The sequence below is a fragment of the Pelodiscus sinensis genome, chromosome 6 (genome assembly GCF_049634645.1).
Source record: "Pelodiscus sinensis isolate JC-2024 chromosome 6, ASM4963464v1, whole genome shotgun sequence".
Taxonomy (NCBI): Eukaryota; Metazoa; Chordata; order Testudines; family Trionychidae; genus Pelodiscus; species Pelodiscus sinensis.
This window is the reverse complement of record NC_134716.1, coordinates 117,280,829-117,300,416: the sequence shown is the minus strand read 5'-3', so window position 1 is coordinate 117,300,416 and position 19,588 is coordinate 117,280,829. Positions and strand designations below refer to the sequence as shown.

The 19,588-nt window shown below is 44.4% G+C and overlaps 1 long non-coding RNA gene across 1 annotated transcript; it reads right to left on the bottom strand.

Annotated features, from left to right (window-relative positions):
• Positions 1 to 288: 288 nt before the first annotated feature.
• Positions 289 to 19,108, bottom strand: LOC112543665 (uncharacterized). The gene is made up of 3 exons (XR_012904526.1): positions 18,481 to 19,108; positions 8,902 to 8,994; positions 289 to 2,282 (listed from the first exon to the last, which is right to left on the bottom strand). It is a non-coding gene; the product is annotated as an uncharacterized LOC112543665 (long non-coding RNA).
• Positions 19,109 to 19,588: the final 480 nt, after the last annotated feature.

Sequence of the window (19,588 nt, the reverse complement as noted above, 5' to 3'; positions counted from 1 at the left end):
ACAAAATTGGGTGTTAGCAAGTGCAATGTAACACACATTAGAAAACATAATTCCAAATATACATACAAAATGCTGAGGTCTAAATTAGTTGTTCCCACTCAGGAAGGAACATCATTGTGGATAGTTCTCCAAAAACATCTGTTCAAAGTTCAGCAGCACTCTAAAGAGCCATTGGAATGGTAAGAACCATTAGGAAAGGGATAGATTAAGTCAGGAAAATATCATGCCACTATATAAAGCCATTGTACACCCACATCTTGAATACTACATGCAGTTCTAGTTGCCTCATCTCAAAAAGGTATTAGAATTAGAAAAGGTACAGAGAAGGAAAACAAAAATGATAAGGGGTGTGGAACAGCTTCCATATATGAAAAGAGGTTAATAATACTGGGACTGTTCATTTTTGAAAAGAGATGACTAAGGGAGAATATGATGGAGGTCTATAATAAGATCATGCATGGTGTGGAGAGAGTGAATAGGGAAGTGTTATTTGTCTCTTCTCATGACACAAGCACCAACTGTCATCCAATGAAATTAATAGGCAGTGGGTTTACAATGGACATAAGGAGGTACTTCACCTAGCACACAGTCAGCTTGTGGAACTCATTGTCAACAGATACTGTGAAGGCCAAAATTATAAGCAGGTTCAAAAAAATAACTGAGTACGTTCATAGGCTCATCAATGGCCATTAGCCAAAGTAGTTAGGGAAGCAACCCCAGGTTCTGGGTGTTCCTAAATTTGTGACTATCCAAGCTAGAACTGAACAACAGGGGATATCATTACCCTGTTCTGTTCGTTCCCTCTGAAACATCTGGCACTGGCCCCTGTAGGAAGCCCAGTATCTTGTCGAGCGAGATGGACCATTGGTCTGACCCAGAATGGCCATTCTTATGTTCCTCCATCTCCATCCCAACCAGTCTCCACTCATTTCACAGAAACAAGGATCTGAGTAACTTCATTTGCAATGCAACGAACTGCTCATACTCCACGAAGGTTACCATGGAACAAATAACTCTGAGTGCTTACCATTCTAGAAACAGCATCTAAATCAACAGGGTGCCTGAGATTTTCAAAGTCAAGATGCTCTGGATTCTAGTTCCACCTCTGACACTCACTGAGAAACCATAGGCAGGACAATTCATACCTCTGCACCTCCATTTACTCCTTCCTCTGTACAATGGGTATACAAATAGGTAAGCCACTGCATTTCACAAGCAGATGAAAAGGGCCTTTCCATTATTAAACAGATAATGCAAACATTTATATAGCCTCCCCGCAGAGATGTGTCGAGCAAGCCAGGTAATCACTAAAGGGCGCACAACCATTTTATGGGTCATCTAGTGATAAAGCTAATATGCCGCTTAAGCTCCCTGGGAGGGAGGTCTCATTTGGCAGCATCACGCCATTACCCAGTGCTGTAAAAATGTAATTATTTGATCTGCCTAAATACAGGTGAGAAGTGATAAAACTCCATGATTGCACTCTCTGGCTGTGCTATGGCAATCTCTAGGCAAAGACTGCCCTTTTTATTTGCCTGCCAACAGCACTGTACAGATAACATTTACGCACGTGCATGCACACGCATAATAAATAAAGCTGCAGAGAGGATAGGAGTCTTGTGTGTGGAGGAAGTCCGAGGGTTGTGTTTTATTATGATCTTTTCAAGATGAGTCCTTATAGACCAGGAATGTGCGATCAAATGAAGTTCACATCATCGCTTTCAGATTTGGGGGAGGGGGGGGGTCATTGCTTAAAAGAGGGAGTGAATTGGAGGACCTAGCATCCTAGCTCCAAAAGGTCAAAGTCTACAGCAGCCTCCAATATGAAAGCACTCAGCAGTGCAGAGAGAGAGAGAGAGAGAGAGAGAGAGAGAGAGAAAGGACCTTGATAGTATTACATCTTGATCAAGGAATGACTGATAATATTCCAGTGCACCATCTTTCAGGCCCCTCGTTTGATGACAAAGCACGGCCTATATCCCACATCCATTATCGGCTTCCCTCCCCGAGGCAAAAGCATCAATAATGCTCCCTCTTCCTGGTGATGCTGCACCCCCCCTTATGTGTAGCAGAGAGGACACTGCAGATGGCTGGTGGGCATTTCCACAGAGCAAGTGCACATCATTACAACCCGCCAATCTTTCACAGTTCTTCCAGCGGAGCCTGCTGTTACATAGGAGCATGGGTTTTAACTGTTTTGTGGCCTTTAAAAATGTCCGTCCTGGCAGAGAAAGAGACTGGTGTGATTCTCGGCCTTCTTCAGTGCAAGATCTCCCGTGCACCTGAAGGGGAAAAGCAAGCATTCAATTACAGCAGGTGAAAAATGCTCTAGCAATTTGGCACAATCACCAATGTTTTCTTTGTGGGTTTTTTTCTTTTTTTGCTGTTAATTAATAAGGAGAGTGAACGTCCTCATTCTGTATGGTTCATCCAAGAGGGCTAACAGTTTGAATTTGAATGCAAACATCTTCAAACATCTGTTGCCATAATTTGGCTGGATTAACGGTCTAGTTTGCTAGACCATCTGCCACTCTTCAGGAACATAGTCGGTTCCTAGCATTTTCAGTCCTGTCAGCACTGTATTCTGCATGAGACGCCTGGTAAGTTCTAGGTCTCTGCAATACTGGGATTAATTCCTGAAAAGAACCAATGGGCCTGACCACCTCCCTCCCACCCCCACTCTCACCCCCCCACAAATCCATGGGTGTTTTGGACCCAGGCATTTGGTTCAAACTATGATGGGGCCAGCAACAATGGTTCCTAGTTCTCTTCTGGATTTGAATCCTTTCACAAAATTTGGGGGGAAAACATCAGAGGGGTGTCTGCACCAGGCCACGAGGAGTCCTGTGGCACCTTAAAGACTAAGGCCATGTCTATACTACAGACAAGATCAAAGGTGCCAATCAATCTTCTGGGGTTCGAATTAGCAGATCTAGTGAAGACACACTAATTCGAACTGAGAGAGCACTCTCATCGATGCCAATAGTCCTGCTTCCATGAGTAAGGGAAGTCGAAGGGAGAGCATGTGCCAAAATTCAATTTAAGATACTTCGACTTAAGCTACACAATTTATGTAGCTCGAGTTGCATATCTTACTTCAAACTTAGGATAGGCCTATGCTAGAGAACAACAGATTTATTGGAAATAAGCTTTCATGGGCAAAGACCACTGATGAAGTGGGTCTTTGCCCATGAAAGCTTATGCCTAAATAAATCTATTAGTCTTTAAGGTGCCACAGGTTGCCTCGTTGTTTTGGAGGGAAGTGTTCAAATTCAAGATTTTGTTGTGTGTCCATCTCTACCAGAATGTGTTCTAAAGAAGTCAGTTGACTAGATTGATTATAAGCCCTCCTGAGACGGGAATGGGGAAATTTGCGGTTTTGCCATTGGAGGGTTCCATACAAGGAGGATGTGCAAAAAGGGCATAGGGAATGGAGTTAGTGTGATATGGGAGCACATTTTGAAGGAGCATGGATCTAGCTTTGTCCAACAGCAGCAGCAGCAGCAGCAGAAAAAAAAAAACACAACACCAACCAGCCCCTAGCATCTCACCCTTCCAAACCGTTCCTAGGAATTGCCCCATCTTTAGCTAAACGTCTTCACCCACTATTTGCTAATTTAAAAAATCAGGTAGTTTATTTGTCAAATACTATTCTGTTTTCTCTGGAGTGGGTCGGATAGTGGAAATATGCATGTGCAAATAATTTATTCAACAAACAACTGAACCAATTATTTGTTATATCATTAGACATGCTGTATTTGCAGAGCATTGTTTGAGTAATGCAAGCAGACTCAACACAAGTGGGCTGTAGGCTTGGCAAAGTCTCACTCGGACTTTTGGATTTGTAAAACCCAGGAGAATATACGGATAAGAGGTTTTTAAGTCTTGGCTTGACAAAGCACTAGTTGGGTTGATTTAGTTGGGATTAGTCCTGCCGTGGGCAGGGGGCTGGACTTGATGCCCTCCTTAGGTTTCTTCCAGCTCTCTGATTCTATAAGTATTTCATCAGAGCCAAACCCTGGATGTTTACTGTACTTGGAAAATACTTCTGTGAGAGTTAATGGACCAAACCCCAAGGTTCTTACTTGACCTATCTCACTGGGCACTTTCCATGGGTAGATCCCAGGACTAGGAATTTTAGGGAAGTCCTGATGACAAGGTGGAGAAGGGGGTGGGCAGACCATCACAAAAGGAGTGTCCTCATCTCTCATGCCCATGACCAAAAGCCATCTCCCCAGTTGTTTATCCACTACAAAATGAACAGTGGACTGGTTTCTGGGCTCAATGTCTGTCCTGAGGGGTATCCTCACACATGACTAAGCCAACAGCTGCCAGAACGGTAGGGAAGCCACTTATTTATCTTGCGACTCAGAACGAAAGCAGACTATAAAGGAGTCCAGGGAGCTGCAGGAGCAAATAAAGAGCCTCCCTGAGGGTAAAGGGACCAGCTAGAAGTTCGGTCAGCTCAGCTAGTCAAACAAAACAAGTTCTGGAAATATGGTAGAGGGACAAGTTTAAGAGCAGCTGTGGCATATAAGTCAGCTCAGGATTGTGAGTGCTGACAGGAGGACTCCATGATAGGACAGGTGTAATGATACAGAGGTTTGTAAGGGCCAAAAGGAGCCAAGCCTTCAGACAATGGAGATAGGATCAGAGAACACATTAGCCAAAATAAATGGCCATTGCTGGTCAAATGGCTGTAGCTAACGGAGTTCTCTTATTTTTTTCTATCATTCATCTATTTAAAAAAAGGTTTTGTAGAAGAGGAAAAAGTGATTTGGCCATTCTTGTTTGCCATATATTTCAAATGGTAGCCATGCACGAGAGATCCTTGTGTAACCAATCAGTTGCTTAATGCAAATGCTGAGCAATGGAAACCAGTCAGAGCTTTGTGCTACTCCTTGTTCCTTCTCCTGCTCAAATTGCATTTGGGCTATTAGGGGATACTAACAAGGAAGACATAAGAACATGGTCCATATATAGCCCAGTATCCCAGTAACAGTCACTAATGTCAAGTGTCCCAGAGGAAATGAACAAAGCAGGTAATCATCAGATGCTCCAAACCCTGTCACCCTTCCCACCTTCCAGCAAATGGGGGTTAGGGACACCATTCCTGCCTATACTGTCCAATAGCCAAAGTCTAGGTGAGAGTCTCTTCTGCATATTGATGACTCTGCTGAAGGTGTAACATTTGTCAGTTTCTCATAGACATTGGGTTGAGGGTCAGTCCAGACATGAATGAGAAAACCACTTGTAGCACAGAAGAAGCAAACAGAGGCACTGTAACGAGTATCCACATCCCTGCTAGTGGAGCATAGCCTATCATTTTCTTACATTGAAAGTTTTTCTGGGCTTGGCCATCTTTTTGTTATGTTTTCAACATCAAGTACAATGGGGTGCTGGCTTCTAGCCACTACCACCATACAAATCATAGTTGTTAATAATTAATACTTCCATGTTTCTAAGGTTCTCAATTTTGAGGGGGTAGAATCTGCAGCTGCTTCTGGATTCCCAGGTAACAGTGGTTTGTCAAGAGCACAACTTCTTACCCACCTTTGGCAACTAAATTGCATCCTTTACTCTTGCAATTTCTCATCTAGAAAGCATATCACACATATTGGCTACTGGTTGACTTCCAGAAGATGTTTGTAGAGTTTCAGAGCCCTAAATGACAGAGGCCCTTGCCATTAAAGGGATAATCTCTTTCTATAGGTCTTACCCTGACAGTTGAGGTCATCTCAAAGACTTGAGCTAACAGCCTATTATGGCCGTCTACACTCCTATTTTCATTCTTTTTACAAGAATGTGATAAATTCTGTGCAAAGTATGCCTTGTAAAATTAGAAAACACAACCTGCTGAATATCATTGTCCTGGTAACATGTGTCAACACTGTAGGTAAAGTTATAAGATTCTACTATACGATGTGGCTGAGATGTTCTGAGATTAGAAAAATAGCTTCAGACCACTTCCCCAGAGACAACATCTCAGCCATGTGCCAACAAAATCAAGCAGACTATCATCTGGTTCAGTGGTCATTTTTTGGGCAGGAAGAAGGAAATGAGCAAAAACTTTACATATTGGCACTGGAACTGCTGGGGATTTCCCTGTAAATAGACTGGCTGGTGCCTGAACTCCAGCTGCATCTGAGTGTCAAAGAGGAGGAAAAGATAAAATGAGGAACGGAGGCCCTAAATCACCTGTCTCCCTTCATCTCTACTCATAGCATCAACGTTTGGAAAGACAAAAGCAGCAGCATTGGACTGGGGGAGGCATCCTGGTGAGAAAGGGTTTTTTTTGCTTTAAATTAAATTTAATTTGTTAAGGTGGGTATTAGTTTGAGTTTTCCCTTTTATTTCCTTGTAGCCAATTCTGGCTTTCGTACCTTATTACTTGAAATTGCTTCAAATCTGTCTTTTTGTAGTTATGTGACAGGGTGTACTAAACCCGCACTAGCAGTGGAGGGGTTAATCAGATTTGCTGGGCTGAAAAGGCCCCTCCCCCAGGCCCTACTGGGCATGCTCCAGTTGCTGGGTCAGTATAAAGACTGGTAGAGCAGCTCAGTCAGGGATGACCACCAAAAGAGAAGGCTCTCCTGCCCCTGCTGGACCAGGGGGAACCACAGCTGCACCAGCTAGGGCCACAATAGCCACTGCCACATCAGCCAGAGCCACTGCGCCAGCCCTGGTCCAATGCCACTGCTGCAACACTGATCGCCACTGCCACGCCACCTACAGCAGCCATGCCAACCGCAGCTGACAGCACAGCAGTATTCACCAACCCAGGTGGGGACGGGGCCAGCCAGCAGATGGGGGTTGGAAGCAGCCCAGGGCAGGAGGTATTCCAGAGAGCTCGGTGTGCTTCGGGGGCAACTCCCTGCCAAGCCAGTGGTGGGAACTACTCTCTGCTGCTAGGACCCAGTGGAGAGGGAGGGCCTGGGTCCCCCTAAGCTCCCTCACCCACCCTTGCATCCCAGAGAGGGGAGCCATTCTTGTGCATTATGGACTTGGCCACTGGGCCATATTTGCCCCAGGCAGGGGGATTTGTAGACTCAGCCGTTGGGCCATATCTACCCCAGACAGGGGACAGTATAGAGTGGGCTGCTGGGCCAGACTTACACAGGATGTGCAACCCCATGACAAGTTAAAATAGTTAAGCAAGTTTATTATCTAAGCAGTGTATTTGGACTGGAGTGTTGAGGAATCTGCATTTGAGGTAATAGGGTTTATGCATATTGTTTTCTAACAACAAAATGACAGACCTTTTATGAGTTTGTATTGGCCAGGAAGTTGTTTGGTGGTACAAAACACACATTTCTGGGGACAAGTCTGGGACTGAGAGTTTGCAAGTATCACTCTAATATAGTTCAGGAGTGGCTAGCTAGAAGCACTTGTAATTTTGCATTCTAAAGGCTGTGTACAAATAGACCAGCTGTGGTAGTTCACACAGCAATGCTGTGTAAGAGACCGTGCAAGAAGGAGAATTATAGGGACACCTCTCCATCAGGCCAGATTGTATCCCGGGGAATGTCTCATACACTTCTCATGTAAATGGCAACTATTCAGAGGGCATTGTAGAGGAGTCTGACAAGGAGAGAGATGGCTTGATCATTACCTGTTCGGTTCACTCCCTCTGGGACAACTGGCATTGGCCACTGTCGGCAGACAGGGTGCCGGGTTGGATGGACCTTCGGTCTGACCCAGTACAGCCGTTCTTATATAAGAGGTTCCATTCCAAGTTCCAGCCTTCTAGTTTCCAAAGTACAAAGAAGCCACCTGGATAGGATCCTTCTTACCTAGAGGAGATGATCCTCTTATTGGGATGTTTGAGCCACTGATTGAGCAGTCACTGTGGCTCAGAGGAATACAAAGTAGTATGCCACAGCTGGTCTCTGTCTCTTGCTGCTGTTGATGTTAAAAGCAGCCAGGATGAAAATAACAAAGGTTTGAGCAACCACATCTATTTAATAAACAAATTCAAACGTTGGCCGGGCCACTCAGCCTTCTAAAGTAAGTGCATTAATTTAATTGGGTGGGGAAAATCATTCAATGAAGACGTTCAAAAACAGAAGTAATTTCTGACCTGCCTGAACATGAACGTTTCCCAGCTCTTTTCATAAGGAAACCAGTGCCCTCTTCCAAATTACCAGAGGCTCAGTTACTCTGCTGTAAGTGGGAATGGCAAAAGGTAAGCAAAGACCCATGATCCATAGTGCATCCTTGATATTGCTGCAAAACTCACATTGACATCTCTGGGAATTTTAAGGGTAAAATATGGCTCATAGAGAAACAGAGGCTATTAATTTGCCTAAACCTCCTAAAAATGGACCAACTTTTGCTTTCTGTAGCAGTTATATGAATGGAATGTGTACCTGTGAATTATGAATAAAATTTGGCCTATTGTTCTTTGGGCCATATCTACTCTGTTTTACGCTTTCAAAGGGATCTTCTGAGCACAATAATTAGAGCCAAAAAGAAAAAAAAGGTTGCAGTATCATTCTTTGCCAGTGAGATAAGCTAAGAGATGGAGAATCAATGTCCACACTGAATCTGCGTGTGAGGGTTTGTCTGCCTAACACCTGTTGCCTTCTCCAGTATCGGGGCAAGGAAAGGTCAGTTTCATCAAAGCAGTGAGCAAAGAAAGCCAGTTAATAGAAAACCGGTTTTTAATTGCTTTCTGTATTATAGATATACCTTCAACCACCTGAGACCACCTGAAACCCATTCAAAGCCTGGCCGCCCAGCTTACACATAAGCCTTTCATGTTTTGTTATAAGTCTGTTGATTTTTGCTTTCATTTATGCGTGGAAGAAAATGGGTGCTTTTCTCTCACCAACTCACGAGGGCCATTTTTAACCTTCTTTATACATGCACCAGGCTTGCTTCAGGGAAAAGGATACTCACTGTTCTATGGTTTGATGTTTAGCACATACAGACATCGGAGGAATACACTTCCAGCATGTTCAGAGGTGAAGTTCAATCCTCCCGCTCTTGTTACTATATAGTGATGAAAGAAATAATGTTAGTGTTGTTCATCTCTCTGGAAGTATTTTAAGTATTATGTACATCTTCCCAAAATCCAGCTTTCAGGAGGATTCCAATGAATGTAATGAAAGACTAGAAAAAGGTCAGGAATAAGACATTCATGAGCAGGGCCCTCCAAGAATTAGCTACAAACTTTCTCCCAACCTAATAGCTGTAGAATAATGCAGTGCACCAGGAAACCAGGTCAAATGAAATCACAGCTTTGTCAATGGAATCAATACAGCCACATAGGGTCCCAGACTACCAATAGTCTTGCCGTACACACAATATCTGACCTGACAACCATAGCCCCTTCTTCAAGATCCCAACCATGGCCCTGAGTCACACTAGCAGGTCACAGGCTACATTTCCCCTATGACAGTTATCCGTCCTGCTTGGAGAATTGTACTTTAATTACACCGTGGGGCTGATGGTCCATGTCAATGCTCCTTCCCCACTCTGGCACGATGAATGCAGAAGTGGGGGCCTGCAAAAGTACCCCAAAACCTTATCTTTCCAGGCTTTGGTAAAAATCTTCCCCCCAAAATCTTAACCTAAATTTTGAGGATAAAAGCTTCACTGCCACCACCCAAGTAATGATAAGAAAACCAGGGGAGAGATCACTTGGGAAACCTCACCCCTAAAGTAAAAACCAGGACACAAAAATTAACCAATACCAGGTTAATAAAAGAAACGAGAACTTTTTTATCACCACAATATTCCTGTTGCAAGCATCATGACTAGAGGGAAAAGTCACGAAGTAATACTGGCGGGGAAACCCCACCATGGGCCAGGAGCTTAGTTCCAAAGGAGAGCAAAGCCCATTTTTAAATGCACAGAGATCAGATCCCATTTCCCAAACCATAAAACAATAAAACCTAATGGATTTATCTAAACTTTACCCTGCTTACAGAAGACTGAAGAGTCTATTCTTGGAGGCAGACATTCTGTCTGACTCCCTCAGTAGCTGGAGAGAAACTGCCCAGGACAAAGGAGGGAAAAACCAAAAATTTCTTTGTCCCAGTTTGAAATTCCTGCCTACATTCCTATTGGCTCAATCTACCTGACTTCAGTAAGGTTAACCCCTTAGTTCCCAGGCTGCTGGCTAACCCCCATGATCATGACAGTCCATGAAAGGATTTTTAGATGCTGCAGAAATTCAAAAGTTGAGGAAGTGTTGTCACCACAGCCTGTAAGGCTAAGCGGTGCAGTAGCAGTAGTCAGCTAAAGAGAGATGTAGGGAGTAGGACAACATCTTGGTTTTGCAGCTGAAGCACTGGATGTGGATGCAGGAGCTGTAGGTTCAATTCCCAGCTCAGTCTCAGACTGTTTAGTGTGATGTTGGACATATTACAATCCCTCGATGAATCACTTTCTTAGCTGTAAAATGGGGCTAATTATCCTTCCTTTCTGCCATCGTGTGCCTAGCTCAGATTTTGATTGCTGGGTCCTTAGGATAGGGCCCATCTTGCTATGCATTAGTGCAGCAACTAGGACGATAGAGCCCTGTCTCAACTCTAGCAATACTAGGTAAATCAATAATGGTCATTGCTGTGGGTGGAGACAGGAAGGATCTGACTTTACTTTGCAGAAGGCCCCTCACACCTAGGGCCAGCCTTCTTCCAGGTTTCAAGCCTCTTTCGAAAGAGCATCAACAACCAGTACTTTCACAAAAGCAAGCCGCTTTTTCGAAAGGGAGCACCCATGCAGTCTGGATGCTCTCTTTTGAAAAAAAAAATCAGTTTGCATTACATAGCGCTTTTTTCAAAAGAACGCTTTCGAAAAAAGGCATTCTTCCTCGTAAAACAAGGTTTTCAGAGGTAAAAAAAACTGCCGCATTCTATCGATTTACTTTCGAAAGAACGCAACAGCAGTCTAAACGCAGGGGCGGTTTTTTCGAAAAAAGGCTACTTTTTTCAAAAAAAACCTGTACAGTAGTCTAGACACATCCCCAGCGACATCCAGCTATGCCTGCTGGAATTTTAATTCCAACAGGAAATGCAAGCAGCAGCCTGTCTACTCCTTGTTGCCTTGTATACATGTGGTGGCCCCAGCCAGCTACCACACTCTTGAAAAACCGTTCTTGAGCTGGAGCCAGTGACCTTGCACTGTCCTTGAGGCCCGCTGGAATGCAACCTCTTCTCCCTTTGCCAGCTGGCCTTGAGGAAGACAGCAAAAATGTTCCACTTCAGTCCACTGACATTGGGGAAACTAGTTTCTACCATTCCCTTCAGCCAGATGATCTCAGGGAAAGTCACCACCAGCTCTTCAATCTGGGCAACCTAAGAGTCTAATTGAGACAAGAGCATTAGCTCTGTAGGACAGAACCAAATGTAAATTAACCAGCCACATCTACTGAGCTGGATTAATGCTACAGTCAGATCTTTAGCTGGTATAAATCAGCATTGTCCAAAGGAGCTATGCCAGATTACTCCATCTGAGAATCTAGCCTGGCCTGATTCAGGTTTCCCATGATAGCATATACTTCTGCTTGTTAGTTTCTCATCACTGGCCATTCATATTTTTATACAAAACAACTAACACCTTGATACCAGTGATGGGTGATTTAGATATGTAGGCCAACTGTCTTTCCACATATTCTAATCCGTAAATAGGTTAGGATTTCTCCCAGAGGTGCTGGAAACAGGGATGTAGGGGATAATATAGCACCCTTTGCTTCAAGTGGTTTCCATTATATACAGGGATTTACGGCTTGGTAAAATGGCTCACACCACCACCCGTTATACAAGTTGTTCCAGGGCCCCGATTATTCCTGGTGTCTTAAACCATTTCCTCAGCATGTGGCAAGGTTATTCCAAGAAGCATCCTGTATCCAAAATGTGCAATATTGGCTTTTAAGGCTGATGCAGTAGGATCGTATCAGAGCAAAGGGTAACAGGCTTTTGGGCTTTGCATATTTGGATTACACTTCTACCGCCTTGTCACTCAGCTGGCACCTAACTTTTTTTCCCTGTTATTTAAATGGTTTTAAACGTGAAAGTAGGCCACAAAAAAGGGGGGTAACATTGTTTTAATAATTAGCAATTATGCTCACTGCAATATTAATTGCATATTTCCATAGCAAACACCCCCCTGGAGGGGACAGTGAACAGTGGTTAGAGACTGTCGAAGCCTAAAACTGGAATTCCTAAGAACAGAAGAAAAAAAGAGAGAATGAACTTCTTACATTTGAGTAAATTACTACAGGGATTCCTTAGAAACCTTTAATTAGCCCTGTTCTGCTGTAGCATTGATTGGTCTGCAGCTCATCAATTATTCAAGGACTGTGCTCTTTATTTTCCTTGATTCACCCCTCGCCCCATTATCTTTTAGGGAAAAGAGGATGTTCTTAATCTGCTGGGGCGTTTCTGTTTCTATGTCATGAAGCCACAAGACACACGCCAGAAAGCCTGTCTGTTTCCTATAAACGGCCCAAACCCTGCTGGGATCCAGTCTGATTTTCACAGCTCTCCGACAGTGAAGCGATGAAATGCAGTTCCCATGAGTGCATTTATTTTGCACTCACCTGGATTTTTGTCATGCAGTGAGAGAGTTTGCTTGATAAGAATTGTGTGGTTAACAGAAGATAAAAAACATGCATCTTAAGGACATAACAGCCATACTGGGTCAGACCAAAGGTCCATCTAGCCCAGTATCCCGTCTTCCAAGAGCAGCCAGTGCCAGATGCTGCAGAGGGAGTGAACAGAAACAGGGAATCAAGTGATCCCTCTCCTGTCATCCATTTCCAGCCCTTGTCAAACAGAGGCTAGGGACACCATTCCTACCCTGCCTGGCTGATAAGTATTGACCTAACCTCCATGAATTTATCGAACAGGGTTAGAAAAAACTAAAGTCCTGGTCTTCAAAACATCAACACCTTGTTCCATGCTGGCTATTAGAGATCTCTTAACACTTGTTTTCCTGGTGTTAACTGTGTTGTCCTGGCCAAATTCCAACTCGGAAAATTGTATTTTTCCTCCGATTCCCTTCTACCGCTTCCAGTGAAGAAGGTATTCTTTACTTCCTCTTCTGACCCATGCAATCACCCTGCATAGCAAAACAGGTGTTGAGGTTCTTCCTAAGAGATGGTTGCATTTCTGCTGGAGGAGTGATTCTTGGGTAAGTGTAGATATGGATCCAATTCAGTTGGCAGTCACATTCTACTCTGGAGCAAGCATGTCCAGCTTCCGCTGGACTCACCTGGAGCTGCACTCTACTCCTGTGCTAAATTTGACCCAGAACATTTGGAATCTTTATGAATGAAAAACTATTCTAAATGGGGGATTCCATTGCACTTATCCCAGGGAAAGGAAAAAAATGACAAGAGCTGTCAGGCACTGGAGCGAGATGCTGAAAGTTAAAACCAAGACTTCTAAGTCTCAACTCTGTCATGGGCAGATTGACCAGTTACAATCTCTCCATGGCTGTATCCTGTGTAAAATGGGGAGAATGCTACTTACCCACCATTGATTCTTACTTGTACTACAGCAGTGGTAGAGGCAAGGACACCACTGGGCTAGGCTCTATACAAACATAAGGAGACAGTCCCTAGACATCATACTACTGTCTTATTTGCAAAGGAGAAGATACATGGTATAGAAGTGCAGAGTTTATTATTATTAGTGTGGACTAGCACTCTGCAGTACATGTGGCAGAGTCTGGGGATTTTATAGGCTAAGATTGGCCTCTTACAGAGACTGTACCACGCAGTCCCCTGATTTCTAATGGGATTTACACGTGTTATGGAAAGAACACCCATCCCAGGGATAGGTTCTCCTGTGTCTAGTGCAATGATCACATGCTTAAAAAGGGGGCTAACCAATGGGTTGCAATCCTCCTTCCTTTGGAAACAATGTCAAAGCAGAATTTGGGAGTTGGGGTGATATTGTCCAAAGTGCTTATGGCCCAGATCCTCACAGGTATTTAGGTGCCTTCTGGGTCCAAGTGCCTCCCAAACTCAGCATCCAAATTCCCTTAGCACTTTTGAAAATCCCACTGCAGCATCTGAGGGTTGGCTTCTGCCCTCCGCTCCGTCAATGCAAATCAGGAATGAATCCGCTGAAGTGAATGGAATTGAAGCAATGCAAGTGAGATCAGCACCAGGCCCTCAGTCTCCAGTGTCAAAATAGCCTCACGGGTTATCACACTGAGGTCAAACCAATAGATACTGCCCAGAATGTGTGTTCAACAGGCTACAGCATTCAGAGATTTCACGACCAGCAGAGACCATTGTGAGCATCAAGTCGGAGCTCCTGTATAACATACGCCAAAGCACCTCACCTAGTGGTTCCTGCATTAAGCTTCTAATGCCCTTTTAATCAGAATATAATGGCCTTCAAAAACAGTCTTTCTTCCTCATGTTAACCTGGGTTCCAGTCCCAGAGAAGCATTCCGAAAGGGTCCCAGACATGACAGAAATCGGAATCCCCTACAAGATTCTGTACTGTACTATACAAATCCAATGGAGCCATTTCAAAACTGCAGCCTTGAAATGAACCCCCACCATCTCACATCTTTAACTAGCCACTTTTTCCTGTAGAAAATAGGACCTGCAAGAAGCCATAAAAATTCAGTTCTCTTACTATCTTCCACATGCTCAGACAATAGCTTCACTCACTGTGTGCATGTACACATATTAGCCAGAGTATTTCCTCTCCGACTTACCTGTGTGAATTTATTCCAAAAGCTAGCTTTTGGAAACCCATAATTATAATACAGCAAATAATCTAGTAGCACCTTAAAGACTAAACAAAACATGTAGATGGTATCATGAGCTTTCATGGGCACAACCCACTTCTTCAGATGACTGGAGTGTTGGAAGTCCACAGATTTTATGTAAGTGTCTTGCAGTGTAGTTATTCTACAGTAGAGAAAAATACACAGGAGTAGAAGTATGTGTCTATAAATTAGATGCTGGGAAATTACAGCAAACAGCTTACTATGAAAAAAAAAATAGGTAGATCCAGGTCTGAGAAATGCCAGCAAGTTTAAGCTTCCACCATTCCCCCACATTTTAAAACTTTGAAAAATGTTGGCCAAGTATTCCCTGCCTTTAGCTGCTCTGTTGTCTAATTCCCTCTGCCAACACACCATCCTCCCACATGTACTCCCATAGAATGCAGGAAGGATAAAATACAACAAGCAGGTGAAGTTTTATAGGAGGCTAAAGCATGAGGAGAAAAGCAGAATCCAGGCCTGAGAATCAGCTGATTGTTTTGAGAGAACGGAGTGAGCAGGATCAGGGTAATATTTTACAATTAACTCTAACATTGCTTCCCATATTCTTCATAGAATTATTATAGGATTACAGTACAACTATGATGTATTTCAATTGCATTTTTACGTATTTGCTCAGAAATCTACTTTGATCCATTAACTATCCCTTATCACTTAAAATGCATCTTTTTGTAGTTAATAAACTTGTTTAATTTGGTCTAAAAAGTGTGTGGCAGTTATAACTTGGGACAAAAAGCTTTTGTACATCCCTTCACACTGACTGAGACGGTGAATTTCATGAGTTTATGCTGCACAAATTTACAGATGCTGTGCAGAGCAAGATGGCATAATATTAGGTTTACACTTCAGGGGGAAGGGGATGCCTTAGGAACTGGGAGGTGCGTTTCAATGCAGAGCTGATCACTACATCTGATGTTACCAGCACACAGAGAAGTACGGTCACACTCAGCTCAAGTAAAGTCTAGTGAGAAGCCTCACTCATCCCCAGGAGAAAAACTGTCAAACAACTCTCCAAGTGAACCATTTTGCTAAGTCAACCCAGTATACAAACCACTAAAATTCAGCTACCTCAGAGTCTTTGGGAGGTGCGGAAGGGAGGGGTTTGAAATGAAAATGTTCTCAACTGCCTCATTTTTCAAAATTTTATTCAATTTTTCTAAATCAAAACATTTTTTGTAGGCCAAAGACCATTTCATGGTTATTTCATGTTTTTCACCCAGAGTTCCTCCTAAAAATGAAAAATAAGGCATGACATTTTTGTTGGAATAAGTGAAAAACTGTTAATCCTCCCTCCCCCAAATAAAAATGTTCTTTGGCTATGGTTATTGTCTTGAACTGTCAGACACAGAAACAAGGTGGGTGAGGTAATGTCTTATCAGACTAGCTTCTGTTGGTGAAAAAAATAAACTTTCGAGCTGCACGTCTTTCTGACCTGAAGAAGCGCTCTGCGGGGATCAAAAGCTCGTCTCTTTCACCAACAGAAGTAGGTTCTATATACGATATTATTTCTCCCAGGCCTTGCTAATATCTGGGCACCAACTCAGCCACAACAGCACTTCAAGAGTCATAGTCATATACAGAGCAGAGGCAGCACACAGGACTGGTCCAGGACTCCAGGGGACAGCTCGTCATGAAAGCCACAATTTCTGGCCTTCTATTAGAAAAGATGGGTAAATACTTTGTAGAGGGAGTATTTGGGCTATTGCATGATAATTTAATAGCATTTTGGCTCAGTGTGGGGGAAATGGCAATAAAATGTACAGGATACATGCTATATTTGTGAGAAAGCTTCCACGTGTTCAACCCTCAGTTCATGGGCCTCAGAGATAAACTAATTTGGGTTATACATCTTTCAAGGGAATAACACTCTCCTGTACTTCTGCACCCAAGCCACCTGGACTTTGGTGCACTGAAGTGATTGGGTCCAACATGCCTGCTTACCCTCTCTCAGGAGCAGGTGAGGAAATAGACCATGGGAGGGCAGAACCCTGCTCTGATCCCACGGACCAAACCAGACAGCCTGTGAGATCCTTTCCATAGCGAATGTCTAGGATTCTGTAATAACAAACCTATGATTTCTCTTTGGCAGCACCTTTCTTTTTTACAGTAGCCTTCAGCATAAAAGGAAGGCAAACAGAATCCCCCCTCCCCAAAATAGTGAGTGCAATAAAGTGTGTCCAAGAACGTCAGTTATGAATTTAACATGTGTCCAGTTCCAGAAACACTAAGCTCCACACACGTTTTAAAATGCATCCTGGATAGTCATAGTGGAATATCACACAGTCCTTCGGTTATTCTCACATCCAGCCACCCCTTCACAGACATTGCTTCCTTCCTACAGAAACGCTGAACCCTTTGCCCCAAGAGGGGGATGAGGGAGATAAGAAATGATCTGTTGACTATGAATTTCATTTATCTTTCCACCTTCCTCTATTTAAACTATATGGGGAACAGCTTTGCTTACTATGTGTGGACACACATATTAGCTTGTGTATTTCCTATCCTACTTATCCCTGGGAATTTATTGTAAAGCTAGCTTTTGGAAACCCAAAGTAGGATGCAGTCTTGTGGATTTTATGTTCTGTTCAATGTTTTGCAAGGTAGTTATTTTACAAGCCCCGATACCTTAGAGGAAAAAATGAAAAACAGAAACCTTACAAAAATAAAAACGTTAGAAACACAGACCACGTGCTTGCCTTGGATACTTGTGCTGCTCTAATGCAGTGACCCTAAATGCATTTGATCCAACAGTAAATACTCTGTTTAGTTGCTGAAGTGAGGATCATGGATCACAAACAGTCCTCGGACTGCAGTCACTCACTACCCCTCAGCTTGCTGGTACCAGCAGGCTGCGTGGGCTAGTGCCATGTTTCTCAAATGTGACCAATGAGGGGGGTTTCCTGCAGCCACATCAGCTTCCTGAGAGGTGATTGGGGGGAAAGGGGAGCATTGGCCCCTTCTTCCTCTCTGATCCTCCTAGATGCACAGCCTTGAATGGAGACATGTAGGGCACAATGCTGCAGGAGCATCATGAGTTCTCTACCTGGGAGTCAGGGGGCAATGAGATTTGGGGTGGTTGGGAAGGAGACTCCAGCAGTGGGACTTAAGGACCGTGCCTCACAGACCAAGGCTCCAGCCAAGGGGCTTCAGGTGTCAGCGCTAGGCTCTGGCTGCAAGGTTTCGGGCGCTGCCCCCCAGCTCGGGATACATGGCCCCAGTCTTTGGCCCCGGGGCTTCAGTTCAGGCTTCAACCCTTGGCCATGTGGCAGCCGAGTCCAATCCCCAATTCTGGCTATGTGGTGCTGGCCCTGAGACATGCTCCCTGGTGGCAGCTGCTAGTCACGGGAACCAGCCACTGAGCCTGGCAGCAGTAACTGGCCCTGTGTATCACCCTGGACCTCACTGCCTTCCTGGCCTTACATCCCCCCCAACCCACACCCATCCCACTATGCTCCCCCTCTCCACACCGGGCTTAATGTGCCCTGGGACTCGCCGATATTAACAAACATACAAATATTCACAGTAACATTTGTATTATTGAATCTGAAAGAACCAGCAGGAATCGATTACAATGACATGGACGTGCTATTAATTAACCCAAAATATTTTAGGAAAAAGTTGAAGTTCAGCCGTCAGTGTGGCTACCAGCAAGAGTTGGTGACCACAAGCTGAGGCTACCAAAAAATTTGTTGAGACCACTTAGGCTAGCGAACCCTAACTCACCATAGAGCAAGCTCCCACTTGGAGAGGTCTGGCCTCTGACTGGCTCCCACTCACGGATGCCAGAAAGCAGCATAGGATGTTGTCCGATGAACTAAGTGAATCCCTGCACTATACTGGCCCCTGCATTCTCACCCAACACCTGAGCAATAGTTTGTTTCTGATTAGCGCCCTCCTGTCCTGTTCCAGGTCCCTGCGTTTACGCTCCACCCCACAGCAGCCAGGAAATTCAGAGTTGGTGCACACACCAGGGCCCAAATCCATCCCTCCAGCAGAGCCAGCAGAACAGAGCTCATGTGGAGCCATGATGCCAGTTACCAAAATCTTCCCCTCTACCAGCGAGCCTGGAGCTGGTCAAATGCAGAAAACGGGCACGGCTGGCCAGGGAGGGAGGGAGCCAGGATAAGCAGGCAATGCACTTTTTCAGTTCATCACCCAGCAGCCTCCACCAACTTACGGAGCCCAAAGAACTGCAGCTGCCCTGTTAGGCCTTTCGCTAGAGGAAAAAAGTGTGTTCTCAGCTCAAGTTAACGTGAGGTAAAACCCAGTGAAGGCAAGGCCATAGTAGAAGCACCAGAAATAGGATGTTCAGATTTTCAGGGCTCTCTTATATAGGCACCTGTTACCATGCCAACCAATGGGCAGCAGTGGTGGCCAGAGCCGTAGGCCCTTTAAATTGCCATGGTAACGATGCACCACACATTCTAGACAATGCTAACGGGGGTGGGGGTGCACCCTTCTGGCCTAGGTCCTGCCCTTTCTGGGAGCATAGAGCTGCCTCCCCTCTTCCCCGCCCACCCGCTCCCCCCTCCCACACACACACACACACACACACACACACTTTGCCCCAGTGCCCTACCTATTACCCCTCACTGCTTGCCCCAATTTTTCACACTTGCTGTTTGGCCTAGGGGATACAGATTGGATTACAACCCTGGGGGAGGGGAAATTCCGACAGTCTGGAGCCTATCCATGGGAGTGCAACTTTCATATACCATGGACATGAATCACAAGAAGCTCATTAACTCATTACGTTTGCCAGGGTCTGTAGGGGGCATTTCACAGAGTTTGTCATCATAGCTGTTATTTCTATTACATTTGTACTGTCCCA